The sequence below is a fragment of the Acanthochromis polyacanthus genome, chromosome 4 (genome assembly GCF_021347895.1).
Source record: "Acanthochromis polyacanthus isolate Apoly-LR-REF ecotype Palm Island chromosome 4, KAUST_Apoly_ChrSc, whole genome shotgun sequence".
In the NCBI taxonomy this organism is placed as follows: domain Eukaryota; kingdom Metazoa; phylum Chordata; class Actinopteri; family Pomacentridae; genus Acanthochromis; species Acanthochromis polyacanthus.
The window spans coordinates 5,684,965-5,700,210 of NC_067116.1; the positions used below are offsets into that span (position 1 = coordinate 5,684,965).

A 15,246-nucleotide genomic window follows, 5' to 3' on the forward strand; every position below is an offset into this window, starting at 1 on the left:
TACTCATCGGTGCATCCTAGTTATTATCCAAGTCATTGGTGTTTTGGTATTTTAATTTCCAAGTTATTGCTGTTTTGGTGTGTTAATATCCATGTTATTCATGATTTGGTGTGTAAGTATCAAAATTATTGAGGTTTTGGTGTGTTAATATACAAGTTAGTCATGTTATGATGTGTTAATGTAATAGATGTGTACATGTGCGGTCATGACGTCAAAGAAGACAACTTTGTTGAATTTTATTCAGCCTTTATTCTGCAGAAGAAATGAATACATGTAGCTTGAATTTTTGTCTCTCTCTGCAGTCTGCTCCCAAACATACAAACGAGGTCAATAAACATCCGAGCTGCACTGCGTGAGTATAAACAGGGTGTGTGCCTTCACTGACAACTCGCGCCAAAAAGAGCATAAGCAAAAAACATCCATAAAACCTTTAATTATGGTTAAAACAACACAATACAGCTAGACATCAAAATAATACACAATGATAAATAATATACACCAAAGACCGAAGTCCGAATACGGTAGTTCACCATCCGGGAATGTGTAGTAGCAGCATCTGGCTTTTATGGATAAAGGGTGTAGATTGAGAGACAGTCCCACCTGCTCGCCCTCCGACACTGCTGATTGTGGAGGGCAAGGGAAAGGACCGGAGTCTGCCCCTACTGGGCAGCTGAGGTTGACAGTGTGACAAAATGAGACAAACAACATGACACAAACACACAATGAGACAAGAAATTACACAAAACCATTTTTTAATGGAAAAATGACAAAAATGAATCAAAAAATTAGACAACTGACACAAACGAGACCAAAAATGACAAAAGTGAGAAACAAAATGGCAAAAAAGTAGAAAACACAAGCGAGACAAAAAACCCCCACAAAATGACAAAAAAGATAAACAAAACAACCAATAAAGCAAAACACAAAATGACAAAAACAAGACAAAAAACACAAGCGAGACCAAAAGGAAACACAAAGCCAAAAAAAAGTGAAACAAAATGACAAAAAAGTGATGCAACAGCCAGACAAAAAAGGACTAAAAACAAGACAAAACACTGCAAATATGACACACAAACAAAAAAAGCGAGAAACAAAATGACAAAAAATGAGACAAATGACATGAAACTAAAAAAAGTGACAAAAAATTAGACCAAAACAAAAAAATATATAAACAGGACAAAAAAATGACAAAACCGTGACACAAAATGACAAAAACAACACACACAACAAACAGTAAAGCAAAACACAAAATGAAAAAATGAGACAAAAAACACAAGCGACACAAAAAGGAAAAAATTAGACAAATGACATAAACAAGACCAAAAATGACAAACGCAGAAAACAAAACGACAAAAATAGAAAACACAAGCAAGACAAAAAAAACACAAAATGACAAAAGCAACACACAAAACAACCAATAAAGCTAAACACAAAACGACAAAAATAAGACAAAAAACACAAACAAGACAAAAAGGAAACATAAAATGACAAAGACATGAGACAAAAGTCAGTCAAAAAACCAAATCAGAATCAGAATCGGTTTTATTGCCACGTAGGTTTTTACACTTACAAGGAATTTTCTCTGATGCTCTTGGTGCAAGTAAAAAAAAAAAAAAGTAAGTAAAAGACATGTTAAAAATATAGGATAAAATAAAATAAAATAGACAAATATACAAGGTGTACACAGTTACTACACAGTAGTGATTATGTAGTCAACAGATCTGATTTGCAGTCGGTTTACAGTGGGAGTTGGTGTCAGAGTGTGGGGGTAGGGGTGGGTCATGGGCAGTGTTTATCAGCGATGCAGCAGAGGGGAAGAAGCCGTTCTTGTGGCAAGAGGTTTCAGTCCTGATGGACTGCAGCCTCCTGCCTGAGGGGAGGGGTTCAAAAAGTTTGTGTCCAGGGTGAGAGGGGTCGGCCACGATCTTGGTTGCAGGCCTTAAAGTCCTAGAGGTGTACAGATCCTGGAGGGATGGCAGGTTACAACCGATCACCTTCTCAGCAGAGCGGATGATGCGCTGCAGGCTGCTCTTGTCCCGAGCGGTGGCTGCAGGGTACCAGATGGTGATGGAGGAGGAGAGGATGGACTCTATGATGGCCGTGTAGAAGTGCACCATCATAGTCTTTGACAGGTTGAACTTCTTCAGCTGCCTCAGGAAGTACATCTTCTGCTGTGCCTTTTTGGTTATGGAGGTGATGTTCATCTCCAACTTCAGGTCCTGGGAGATGATGGATCCCAAAAAGTGGAAAGACTCCACGGTGAGCACTGTGGAGTCAGAGAGCTTGATGGGAGCAGGGGGGGCTGTGTTCCTCCTGAAGTCCACCACCATCTCCACTGTCTTCTGGGCGTTGAGCTCCAGGTTGTTCCTGCTGCACCAGGTCACCAAGTTGTCTACCTCCAGTCTGTAAGCAGACTCATCCCCATCAGAGATGAGTCCAATGAGGGTGGTGTCATCTGCAAACTTCAGGAGTTTGACGGACTGGTGTCTGGAGGTGCAGCTGTTGGTGTACAGGGAGAACAGCAGTGGGGAAAGAACACAGCCTTGGGGGGAGCCGGTGCTTATGGTCCTGGTCTCAGAGACTTGCTTCCCCAGCTTCACATGCTGCTTCCTGTCAGACAGAAAGTCTGTGATCCATCTGCAGGTGGAGGCAGGCACACTCAACTGGAGGAGCTTGTTCTGGAGCAGGGCAGGGATGACCGTGTTAAAAGCAGAACTGAAATCCACAAACAGGATCCTGGCGAAGGTTCCTGCTGAGTCCAGGTGCTGCAGAATGAAGTGGAGAGCCAGGTTGACGGCGTCGTCTACGGACCTGTTGGCTCTGTAGGAGAACTGCAGGGGGTCCAGAAGAGGGTCTGTGATGGCTTTTAGGTCAGGAAGCACAAGGCGCTAAAAAGACTTCATCACCACAGAGGTCAGAGCGACAGGTCTGTAATTATTAAGTCCAGTGAGTCTTGGCTTCTTGGGAAAAGGGATGATGGTGGAGGTCTTGAAACAGACTGGAACGTGGCATGTCTCCAGTGATTCATTAAAGATGTCAGTTAAGACTGGAGACAGTTGATCAGCACAGTGTTTCAAGGTGGAGGGAGAGACAGAGTCAGGTCCTGCTGCTTTGCGGGGCTTCTGCCTCTTGAATAGCCTATTAACGTGACAAAATATTACGAAAATGAGACACAAAACAGCAAAAGAAGAATGAACAACCTGGTGTTTTACTTTATGATCTAAACAACTTGTCAGAGTCCAGAAACTATTTTAAATTTCTAGTTTTAATAATTCACAATCTGCAGTTCATGTCTTCTCTGGAATTTTTACACTTTGAGGGCCAGATTGGATCCTCTGGAGGGCTGCTTTTGGCCCACGGGCCGCATGTTGGACACACCTGTTAGTGAGGGCTGATTGAGGCTTTGTTGAAGCTCAGAGGCTTCATTCCAAATGTGGGTCATTACTGGAGGCTTCAGTGACACACAGTGGTGCAGTAGGACATCTAGTGGTCAATAACATGAAATGCAAACGAGACGTGTTCATTGGTTCATGGATTGTTTTGGATTTGATTTGTCATGCACATTCCTGTTCTACTACACAAGATCATCTATCTATCTATCTATCTATCTATCTATCTATCTATCTATCTATCTATCTATCTATCTATCTATCTATCTATCGTTTTTACAGTAATATTACTGTAATTGACCAAATATCTACTGTACAACTTGTTTACAGTAAGTTGCTGTAGATCTGCAATGCATCATGGGTAAAATTCAATGAGAGGCAAGAATTACAGTCAATAAATTCTTACTGTGAATGACATTATAGCAATTTTGAGTGTGAATTTTCAGCAGTTCATGTTGCATCATTCCAACAAACATATTTTCTCAATCCTCACACAAAGGAGGAGGAGCCGCCATATCCTCCTGAACTTTAAAGGTGTCTGCTGATGGCCGCTTGTTTTATTCCCAACAAAGCTGTTTCCTGGACGTCACTCATCAAGATTCTACTTTGTTTTTGTCCGTGACTCTAACAGGTAACTCACTTCATTATTTTGTACTTCAAATTGAAGTAATTTGGTCAGGTAATGGCCGGTGTGTCCAACGGTAACTGACAGAGAGAGAAGAAAAGAGACAAGCTCTCCTTAGCTAGTCAGTGGACTGAACTTTAGTGAACTAGCTGCTGATGAAATTCTGATAGAGTTCTGTAACTTTTACATTTGTTGATGATGTTAATAAGTTAGCCAAAGAGTTATGTTACCGGAAAACCGTTAAATTTAAACCATGTGCGTTAGAGCACGTCTCTGTGTCGCGTCTGTGTGTGTGTATGTGTGTCTGTGTGTGTGTTAGCTATGTCCATTTGCTACATCTGTTAGTGAGCTAGGTGTGTGTGTTTGTGCACGTCTTAGCTACGCCAGTTTGTGTGTGTGTGTGTGTGTCTATTAGCTACGTCCATTAGCTAGGTCTGTTAGCTACGTCCGTTAGCTAGGTCTGTTAGCTACATACGTTAGCTACATCTGTTAGCTACGTCCGTTAACTATGTCTGTTAGCTACGTCCGTTAACTATGTCTGTTAGGTACGTCCGTTAACTATGTCTGTAAGGTACGGCCGTTAGCTATGTCTGTTAGCTACGTCCGTTAGCTAGGTCTGTTAGCTACATACGTTAGCTACATCTGTTAGCTACGTCCGTTAACTATGTCTGTTAGGTACGTCCGTTAACTATGTCTGTTAGGTACTGTTGGAAATCAGCCTATCCTACAATTAAACAAACCAACAGAATATGTGTAAGGCTGTTTCCGCCCAGTTCTTTTGATGGAGTAGTCAGGAGACTTCTTCTTAAAATCAAAAGTATTTATTACAGCAAAATTGAATGTGCGATACAGAGCTCTGGGCCTGAATCCTCTGTCCCTAACCGACAATAAGTGTTCAGTCAGTTCGGATGGAATCAGACTGCTAACTGTTCCTGACCCAGTCTTCTTATACTCTAACAGTGTGTATAGCTATCTATCAAGGCCAGTCGCCCCTTCTGATGCTGCGTTGTTCCGCTGTCCTCTGTCACAGCTGATGTTTTGTCATTACGCTCACGTAGGAATGACTTCGCTTCTGCAAAGCAAGATTAGAAACTGCACATACAACTCGCTCATGTTCTTTACTGATTACAGCTTACGTCAAAAACTATCTGTACCTTTATTATCAAAAACTGTCTGTACTTTGATTATCAATCACTTTGTCTTGATCATCCTTGGTTTCAATCACATGAGTAATAAGTAAAATAAAGCTGGACTTATCTTCTTTGTTTCATTACAGTCACACCATGGTAATGATGCTCTTGACCTTCCTATTCCTCAGAACCAATACAACTCTTTATAATATGCACACTGAGCAATTATAAAACACACCATTTCCCACAGTACGTCCGTTAACTATGTCTGTTAGGTACGTCCGTTAACTATGTCTGTTAGGTACGTCCGTTAGCTATGTCTGTTAGGTACGGTCGTTAGCTATGTCTGTTAGCTACGTCCGTTAGATAGGTCCGGTAGCTTAGTCTGTTAGCTAGGTCTGTCAGCTATGTCCATTACCTAGGTCTGTTAGCTTGGTCTGTTTGGTAAATTTTATCTCTCGTTTTTCTGCTATTAGCTGCTGAATGAAAACTGATGACCCTAAGTAGGCCACACAAACAACACACAGTGACAAAATGTAAGTTTTTCTATTTTTCAAGCAAAACTTTCTGGTATCTGGTTTCTTATGACAGTTAAACAGTTAGTGGACCAAAAAGTGTATTACACTTAGACAGGACAGTAAATTTTTTTTTTTTTTTTTTATCCCACGAGGGGAAATTCTGATATTCCCCCATCTGGAGGGGGGTCAGAGCGCAGGGTCAGCCGTGGTACAGCGCCCCTGGAGCACACACATTCACACACTGATGGCAGGAGCTGCCATGCAAGACGCTAATCACGCCCCATCAGGAGCAATTAGGAGTTAGGTGTCTTGCTCAGGGACACCTTGACATTAGCACGACGGGCCAGGGGATTGAACCACAACCCTCCGGTTGCGAGACGGCCCACTGAGCTATGCCGCCCCTGTAAAAAAAGCACTATAGCACTATATGGGTCACTGCAGCCATATTTTTACAAAACACAAAATAATTATTTACATAAATCCTTGGAAGTTGGTGGAATTTCATATGTGAAAATATAACTGTTACTTCAACCTGGTTACAAGTGGTAGAAACATAATGTGGTGTTTCGACTGGCAATTATTTCAGTCAACTAAAATTTCTATGTATCTATCTGTCTGTCTGTCTGTCTGGTGTGGTTTTTTTATTATTATTATTTTGGTTGGAACGGATGCTCAATACATTATACTGTGTATGCTTGTGTTTGTGACAAATAAAGGTCTTGAAACATAGATTAAGCTCTCTAGTTAACTAAAGACCTACCATTTTCTGGACAAGTTAACGAGTGAGACCCGAATGTTCACTAGGTAATTAGTGAAAGTCAAAATGCTGACTAGTTAAAGAACTAGACTAAAAGTGAATACCAACTAGTTAAATCCTTACTGCCCTTATTAGTTAACTAGTGAGTCAAAATGCTAACTAGTGGTACTAATGAACACCAGAGGGTTCACTAGTTACACTAACAAATGCTAAAGGTGTAGTGGGGAAAGCACGCATTGATGCTTCCTATTGGCTCTTCAGTTCAAAACACAAAATGACGACCAATCAGGAGTTAGAATTTTATAATTTTCCCCACTTTATTTGCATGTTTCACACGAGTTAGCTGTCTAATAAACAGATTTATATGTCAAGTTACACACGAGTTTGACAACAATAAAACAACAACGGCACAAATATGCAGCATTAGAAGATTTTATTTCAAGATAAGCTTCTTAAAGCTAAAACTTTATTAACCCCACAGGAAATTCTCTCCAGTACTAATAATCCCCACCACATTTATAGATAATTTCCTTGTTTATACACGTCACCCTTTATGCAAATGAGCTGCAGGTAAACACACCGGATCGCAGCTGGAAACGCACCAACTGGACCAGCATGCCACATACGGTGTGTCGCATCTAGTGGACACACACCTTAAGTCACTACATTATCCTACATTTGTTCTGTGTTAAAGACGTAACGTCAGTCTCTCTGATAGCTCACCTGATGCTAGCCTTTGCTTGTTAGCTGATTAATGACAGTGATAGGGCACATGTGTGAGAGATACTTTTTATTTCTCTTTAATCAGGGTTTGAATATGCTTTATAAATAAATGTACACTTGTACACAATGGTGGTAATGGTGGTAATAATTTAATTTTGTTGTACTGGTATAATGACAATAAATGAATTCTAGTCTATTGTATTCTATAATTTGAAGATTAAGCCTCAAGTTTTAATTTTCTGACAAAGTCTGAGTGAAGACACTGGTCTGTGTTGGAGTTAGGAAGGATGAATTGGATTGACAGGCTTCATGATGAGAAAGACATCATGTCCACCACAGCAAGCAGCTGTCTGACTGAGAGCATCCTCAACATGACCATCACTGACATGAGGCCTCTGATGATGGTTGAAGACAAAGGCTTCACTACAATGATCTTATTTGCTCTGTCAGTCCAAATCTTCTATTTCTGAATAAAGAGGCAGAAATTAAAAATGCGTTTTTTATCCGATTCATCGATTAATCGAAAAAATAATTGACTGATTAATCGATTATTAAAATAATCATTAGTTGCAGCCCTAATTAAAAGTTTTACCAGTATGTATGTAATTATTTTAGATATTTTCGGGGAGGTTTTGGAAGATTTTTAGTTATGTTTTGAAAATATTGACAAGAATTTTCTTGGCACATTTGGGGGATTATTTCTGAATAAAACTTTTCAGGGAAACTTTTAAGGAATTATTGGAATTTTCTCCCTGAAGGTTTTGCAAATTTACAGAAATTTGAGGAAGTGTTTTGGTTTGTCAGACAAAGAAACAATATTTTTTGGTGCCCGTAAATTAGGACAACAGGAGGGTTAAACAGGCAATACAGTTACTCTCTCATGATTCAATTGATTATCACAAACCAAACACATAATAAGGCACACTTGGTGATTATATAGGAGGTCCCCGCTTGTTTGGACACTATTTGGACATCCTGATAATAAGGAATTGCAACAGTCAAGCCTGGAAGTAACAATGGACTAGTTTTTCTGCATCACTCTGAGACAGGATGTTCCTGATTTTTACAATATTTCTCAGGTGACAAAAGGAAGACCTACAGATGAGTTTTAAGTTTGAGTTAAAGAACATATCCTGGTCAAAGAAAACTTTGAGGTTCCTTACAGTAGTACTGGAGGCCAATGTGATGCCATCCAGAGTAACTATTTGCTTTGAAAGTGAGTTTCTAAGATGTTTGGGGCCAAATACAATGACTTCAGTCTTGTCTGAATTCAGCAGTAGGAAATTACAGATCAACCAGGTCTTTATATCCTTAAGACAGTCTTGCAGTCTGGTCAGCTGATTTCATCTGGCTTCATAGATAAATACAACTGAGTGTCGTCAGCGTAACAATGGAAATTAATACAGTGCTTCCTAATAATATTGCCTAAAGGAAGCATGTACACACGTGGACAAAATTGTTGGTACCCCTCAGTTAAAGAAGGAAAAACCCACAATTCTCACTGAAATCACTTGAAACTCACAAAAGTAACAATAAATCAAAATTTATTGAAAATTAAATAATCAAAATCAGCCATCACTTTTGAATTGTTGATTAACATAATTATTTAAAAAAACAAACTAATGAAATAGGGCTGGACAAAAATGATGGTACCCATAACTTAATATTTTGTTGCACAGCCTTTTGAGGCAATCACTGCAATTAAACGATTTCTGTATTTGTCAATGAGCGTTCTGCAGCTGTCAACAGGTATTTTGGCCCACTCCTCATGAGCAAACAGCTCCAGTTGTCTCAGGTTTCATGGGTGTCTTCTCCAAATGGCATGTTTCAGCTCCTTCCACATATGTTCAATGGGATTCAGATCTGGGCTCATAGAAGGCCACTTTAGAATAGTCCAACGCTTTTCTCTCAGCCATTCTTGGGTGTTTTTGGCTGTGTGTTTTGGATGGTTGTCCTGTTGGAAGACCCATGACCTGCGACTGAGACCAAGCTTTCTGACACTAGGCAGCACATTTCTCTCCAGAATGCCTTGATAGTCTTCAGATTTCATCGTACCTTGCACACTTTCAAGACACCCTGTGCCAGATGCAGCAAAGCAGCCCCAAAACATTACTGAGCCTCCTCCATGTTTCACCGTAGGGACAGTGTTCTTTTCTTCGTATGCTTGGTTTTTGAGTCTATGAACATAGAGTTGATGTGCCTTACCAAAAAGCTCCAGTTTGGTCTCATCTGTCCAAAGGACATTCTCCCAGAAGCTTTGTGGCTTGTCAACATGCATTTTTGCAAATTCCAGTCTCGCTTTTTTATGAGTTTTTTTCAGCAGTGGTGTCCTCCTTGGTCGTCTCCCATGAAGTCCACTTTGGCTCAAACAACGACGAATGGTGCAATCTGACACTGATGTACCTTGGCCTTGGAGTTCACCTTTAATTTCTTTGGAGGTTGCTCTGGGCTCTTTGGATACAATTCCAACGATCCGTCTCTTCAATTTGTCATCAATTTTCCTCTAGCGGCCACGTCCAGGGAGGTTGGCTACTGTCCCGTGGGTCTTGAACTTCTGAATAATATGAGCCACTGTTGTCACAGGAACTTCAAGCTGTTTAGAGATGGTCTTATAGCCTTTACCTTTAAGATGTTTGTCTATCATTTTTTTTCGGATGTCCTGGGACAATTCTCTCCTTCGCTTTCTGTTGTCCATGTTCAGTGTGGTACACACCTTTTCACCAAACAGCAGGGTGACTACTTGTCTCCCTTTAAATAGGCAGACTGACTGATTATGAGTTTGGAAACACCTGTGATGTCAATTAAATGACACACCTGAGTTAATCATGTCACTCTGGTCAAATAGTTTTCAATCTTTTATAGAGGTACCATCATTTTTGTCCAGGCCTGTTTCATTAGTTTGTTTTTTTAAATAATTATGTTAATCAACAATTCAAAAGTGATGGCTGTTTTTGATTATTTAATTTTCAATACATTTTTATTTATTGTTACTTTTGTGAGTTTCAAGTGATTTCAGTGAGAATTGTGGGTTTTTCCTTCTTTAACTGAGGGGTACCAACAATTTTGTCCACGTGTGTATAATGTGAACAGTATCGGTCCAAAGACAGAACTCTGAGGAACTCCATGATTAACCTTAGTATGCTCAGAAGAGTCGTTGTTGACGTGCACAAACTGGAACCTGTCTGATAAGTAGGATTTAAACCAGTCCGTTATCTGATGCTATGAAAAGGTCATAGTTATCATGGTGATGTAGCTGTGCAGCATCAGTTACCATGGCGATGTACGTAGCTGTGCAGCATCAGTTACCATGGTGATGTAGCTGTGCAGCATCAGTTACCATGGCGATGTAGCTGTGCAGCATCAGTTACCATGGCGATGTACGTAGCTGTGCAGCATCAGTTATTAAGGTGACATAGTTGTGCAGCATCAGTTACCATGGTGATGTAGCTGTGCAGCATCAGTTACCATGGTGATGTAGCTGTGCAGCATCAGTTATTAAGGTGACATAGTTGTGCAGCATCATAACAAATGTCATCATTCAGAAGTCATCTTGATTAAAAAAGATTATGCATGAAGAAGTCCAGACTTTAGTGGAAATCATTTTTATTGCAAACAGAACAGAAATCCCGATTTTCCCGGTAGGATGAAAAACAAACTGAGCAGGAAATAAAAGCCTTCTTAAAGAAAAAACAAAGAAAACTTCATCAGAAAGGGCACACCGTAGAGGGCACACACAACCACCTCCATCCTGTTTCAACCAAAAATAATCTTGTCCCAAACTGTCATCTTGACATTGGAGGAATATTCACCCACTCCTGTACTCAGAACCAGCACCCACCAGGCTCCTGCATCAGGGGCCACAAATTCACAAAGTGACCGTTCTGCTAAAAGTACAGTTCCAGCAGTCTTCACCTTTATTGTGACAGTTTAACATTAGTTACCTCTCATTTTATTTCACTTCATGAAGTAAAAGTGAGAGAAATTAAAAGAAAAATCAGTGTTTATTGATTTTAATCTAAGTGATTTTTAATATTAATGGAGAGTGGGGGAAAAATGTAAAATAGCAAATCAGTTTTTCTCGTTTTTGGTATGGAAAGAAAAAAACTCAAGCAAAGACTTCAAAGCGAAATTGATGAACAAAAAAGCCACTTTCAAATTTTTCCATTTTTGGTAAGAGATGGAAAATTATATTAAGCTTTAATACCCACACCCTGTACTGAACTACAGACCTGCTAACGTCAGAAAGCTAACGCTAGCTGAGTTTGGTTGTTCTTTAACTGCTCTGTGTGTTCAGCATCACCCTCTGGGTGATCCTCCACCTCTTTTCTTCTGGCGCTCCATCCTGTTCATGTCAGCAATACAGGTAACAGTACCACCTTCAGTCAAACACCACTTGGAATGATCAACCGTGTCGCTGAAGGACGGCTGCAGGAGCTTCACTCTGTTCACATTGTACACATGATGATGAGGGGTGCTGCAGTCCGAAGGCAGAAGCTGACTCGGACCCGGGTTTCCGAACCCCTTCACTTACAAATTATTCTTCACAGATTCTGAAATTAGACCAGAGTAAAGATCTGCAAGAATGTGGAAACCAAAGTAGAAACACAGGACTGTTAAAAGTAAAAATTACAGTAAAAGACAATAATATGGATAATAAATAACATTGTGGGTCTCAGTCTTAATATTTCTAATAGTCAGGTATAGTCGTATATTGAATAATTAGATATCTTTTGTTAATAAACAGTGTTGTAGTGTTTTATCCTTAATATTTAAATTACTCCGGTAAAGTCACATCATAAATACTCCTGCTCCAGATAGTAGCAGTACTCTCCCCCTCCCTTCCTGACTTTTAATTAGCAGGTGCAGCTGGAGCAGGAGGCCGCAGGTGTTCTGCATTGGCAATCAGCTGATTGGAGCGAGCAGGTGGGAGTGGTTCAGCCGTCTACTCCCTGGACCAGAAAAGCAGACCTCATTCATCACTTGACGCTGGACCATGAACAAGCCACCGTTAGTTCTGTGCTCTGCTCAGTTCAGTTCCTTGTGATTTGTGCTGGCCTGTCAGCTAAGTTCCCCAATCCTGGGCCAGGCTGGTAGTTCCAGTGTGTGTTTTTAGACTTGGGTTATTGTATTTGCTTCGGCATACCTCGCAGTGTTTCCTCTACATTCAGCAGCAGCGACCCGCTGCTCCTAAGTCCTAGCTGCTGCTCCTTCAAATTCCTTTTCTTTTTTTTATTGTGGTGGTGGAGTATTTGTGACATGTCTCCACCTTCACAGCAGAGTTCTGCACTGCCAGGTACTCTCCATTGCTAAGGTAAACTAAAGATAACTATCTTGGTCAGGATCTACTCTTTGATATGTCGGGTTAATTAGTTGTGAGAGTGCGGCATTGAAAGTGACGTCAGCATCCAGGCAACGGGTCAGAGTCAGGAGTGCTGTCGGGGAAAATAGGGCAGCAAGTTACTGGAGAAAAGTTACTAGCTTCAAATAACTCATAACGGATATTACAAGTTAAATAGATGTTCACAAAATATTGATGTCCAGCTAACATTATGTAGCATAGCGGTAGCTTCAGTTCATTGGGCCTGGTGCCAACTGAGTGTTGCTAATGTGAGTAAACTACTGATAGCTTTAAGCTAATATCTACACACCATGATGTAACAGCTGATTGCATTTTCAGATGCGCTTGCTCAAAATGTTTTTAACGTTCAGCCTTTTAAAAAAAAAAAAAAACTGTTTAACTGGCCATTTAATAAATAAGTTGTAAAAGCAAAATCTGCAGTTAAGTGTCATTTGTTTATGTTGTCATGATTCCCCAGAGAGCCTGCCACTACTGCTGAAAAAATCCTATAGGAAACACTGCCTTGTATTGTTACGCCGCTTGTACGGCTCCTGTTTTCTTTGGCATTTCTTGCTTAGTACTATCAGTGGTAGTATCTCCTTGCTAGGAATGGTCTAGTGTTGTTTAGCGGAACACCTGATTCTTATTTTGTACGCAGAGTAAATTTCCTGCCGTAGTACTCCCTTCTAGTATTTTTGTATTCCTGCTGTCCTGCCTAGGTTGTATCTTCCACAGGTTAGTCCATTTGTTCTTGTTAAATTTGTTCTGCCTGTCATTAGAAGGTTTATTTAACTGTTCATGCTAGTTTGTACTCTGTGGCAACTCTCCACTTCTGTAAAGATTTTCTGAGTAGTTATTCCACTTGCCTGTTAGAGGGTTTTGTTGTTCTGTTCGCTCTAGTTATCTCGTGTGACAACCATCACTTCCATTTGTAGTTCCCCATACAGAACTCCATAATGTTTAACATTTTAGCACTTCAGCTGTTTTAACTGTTTAAATGGCTTCACTTTTTAATCATGAAAATTAAAAAAAGTACCCTCAGTCCACAGAGTCTGGACATATTTTTAGCATGCATTTTATACATATGTAAAAAAAAAACAAAAAAACAGTGAAGAGTCTAACTGAATGTGTTTCTGGCTCTGCACTGATAACTTTGTAAAGTTTGCAATAAACAAAACTTTTTCTCTTTTAAATCCTGAATTATTTGTTCAAACTGCAAACACTCACCACCCCCAAAATCTGTATTTTGCAAAACTGTAGAATTGATGTTCTGCAATAGAAGTCAGTTGCTCTTTTAAACCAGGGTTCTGTTCTTGGGTAGCAGCTTCGCTGTGCGATGCATTGCAGCTCCTCAGGAAAGGTAGTTGGGAGGTTGGAGTCAAAGGGGAAGACGCGGATGTACTTGAGCTGCACTCCTGCCAATTAAATTTAGGAAAACAAGAGTTAACCTACTGATGTTTTGAAGCTATTATAACGGAAGGTCACACACAAAAATGTGTGTGTTAGTATTCCCGTTGTTTGGCCATAAGTTTCTTTCGCGATATGTCGGAAAACTTGGTGTGCTGTGAGAAAGCCAAACTCCAGTTTTTGTCCAGCATCACAACCCCTTTAGAATGTAAAAATGAAAACAGGTTTGACATGTTTGGATTTTTCTGACTTTAAATGCAATCAATCAAAAGATTGCTGCGCTCCCCTTTACTGTAGCCATATGATGGGGAAGCAGCATACGGTTTTGGAGGCTGATCATTGTAGAGCAGGGGTCGGCAACCCGCGGCTCTTTCAGTTCTCTGTTGTGGCTCCCTGTAACTTTGGAAAATAAGTTATTCTGCCTTTCAGGTGCGTTTCAATGCATTTTAATATAGTTTTATTGTGAAATTACCGCTCTTATTTTGATGTGTCACTCCACCAGATGTGCTGCTTGGGTTTCCCCCTGGGACACGAGAGAGCAAAGTTGATGGAGAGACAACACGGAGCTTCCGATTCCCACACGTTTTACTCCTGGAGAAGCAACGCCTGTAGTTTCACATCGTTTTGTACTCAAGAATGGCAAGCCTGTGTATTAAAGCTCCACTCCAAGAAAGACACGTCTTGTCTTTGAGGCAAAAGTACTCGTGAGTACGAAGGTAAACTACGGATAATTGTCTAGCTCAGTAACTACTCTTTGATAGGGTAATACGACGTTACTCGCAAGACCACGTCCAGCATCCAGGCAGCAGGTCAGAGAGTCAGAGGAGTGTCGTCTTTGAAAATAGGGCAGCGACTTACCGGAGAAAAGTTATTAGCTTAAGACAAATAGATAAATAGATTTTACAAGTTAAATAGACATTCGCAAAATATTGATTTCCAGCTAACATTACATAACGTATGAGGTCCAAGAGCAAAAATGACATTAACCAAGTAAGATAAATATTAGTGGTAGGACACAATTTAAAAAATGAATCTATCTAATTAGAGGCTTTGTAATTAATTAATCACGACTGATTAACAAGGGCATAGAGGTAAAAAAAGTGATATATGCAGTGTTGTCTTCATTTTAAATGCCAAAAGGATTTTGCGGCTCCCGGTGTTTTCTTTTCTGTGGGAAATGGGTCGAAATGGCTCTTTGAGTGTTAAAGGTTGGCGACCCCTGTCGTCGAGTATGTATCCAAAATGTTCAGTCTGCACAAGAAGCAAAGCATGTAGAACTCTGACAGCAGACTTAAGTACTAAAGAGACATACATTACTCACGAAAGAGAACACTGTTAAAAAAAAAAAGAAACTTTAAA

General features: G+C 40.2%; 1 pseudogene; it reads right to left on the minus strand.

Moving 5' to 3' along the window:
• Positions 1-11,300: 11,300 nt before the first annotated feature.
• LOC127530235 (deoxyribonuclease-2-alpha-like) lies at positions 11,301-14,246 on the minus strand (annotated as a pseudogene).
• Positions 14,247-15,246: the final 1,000 nt, after the last annotated feature.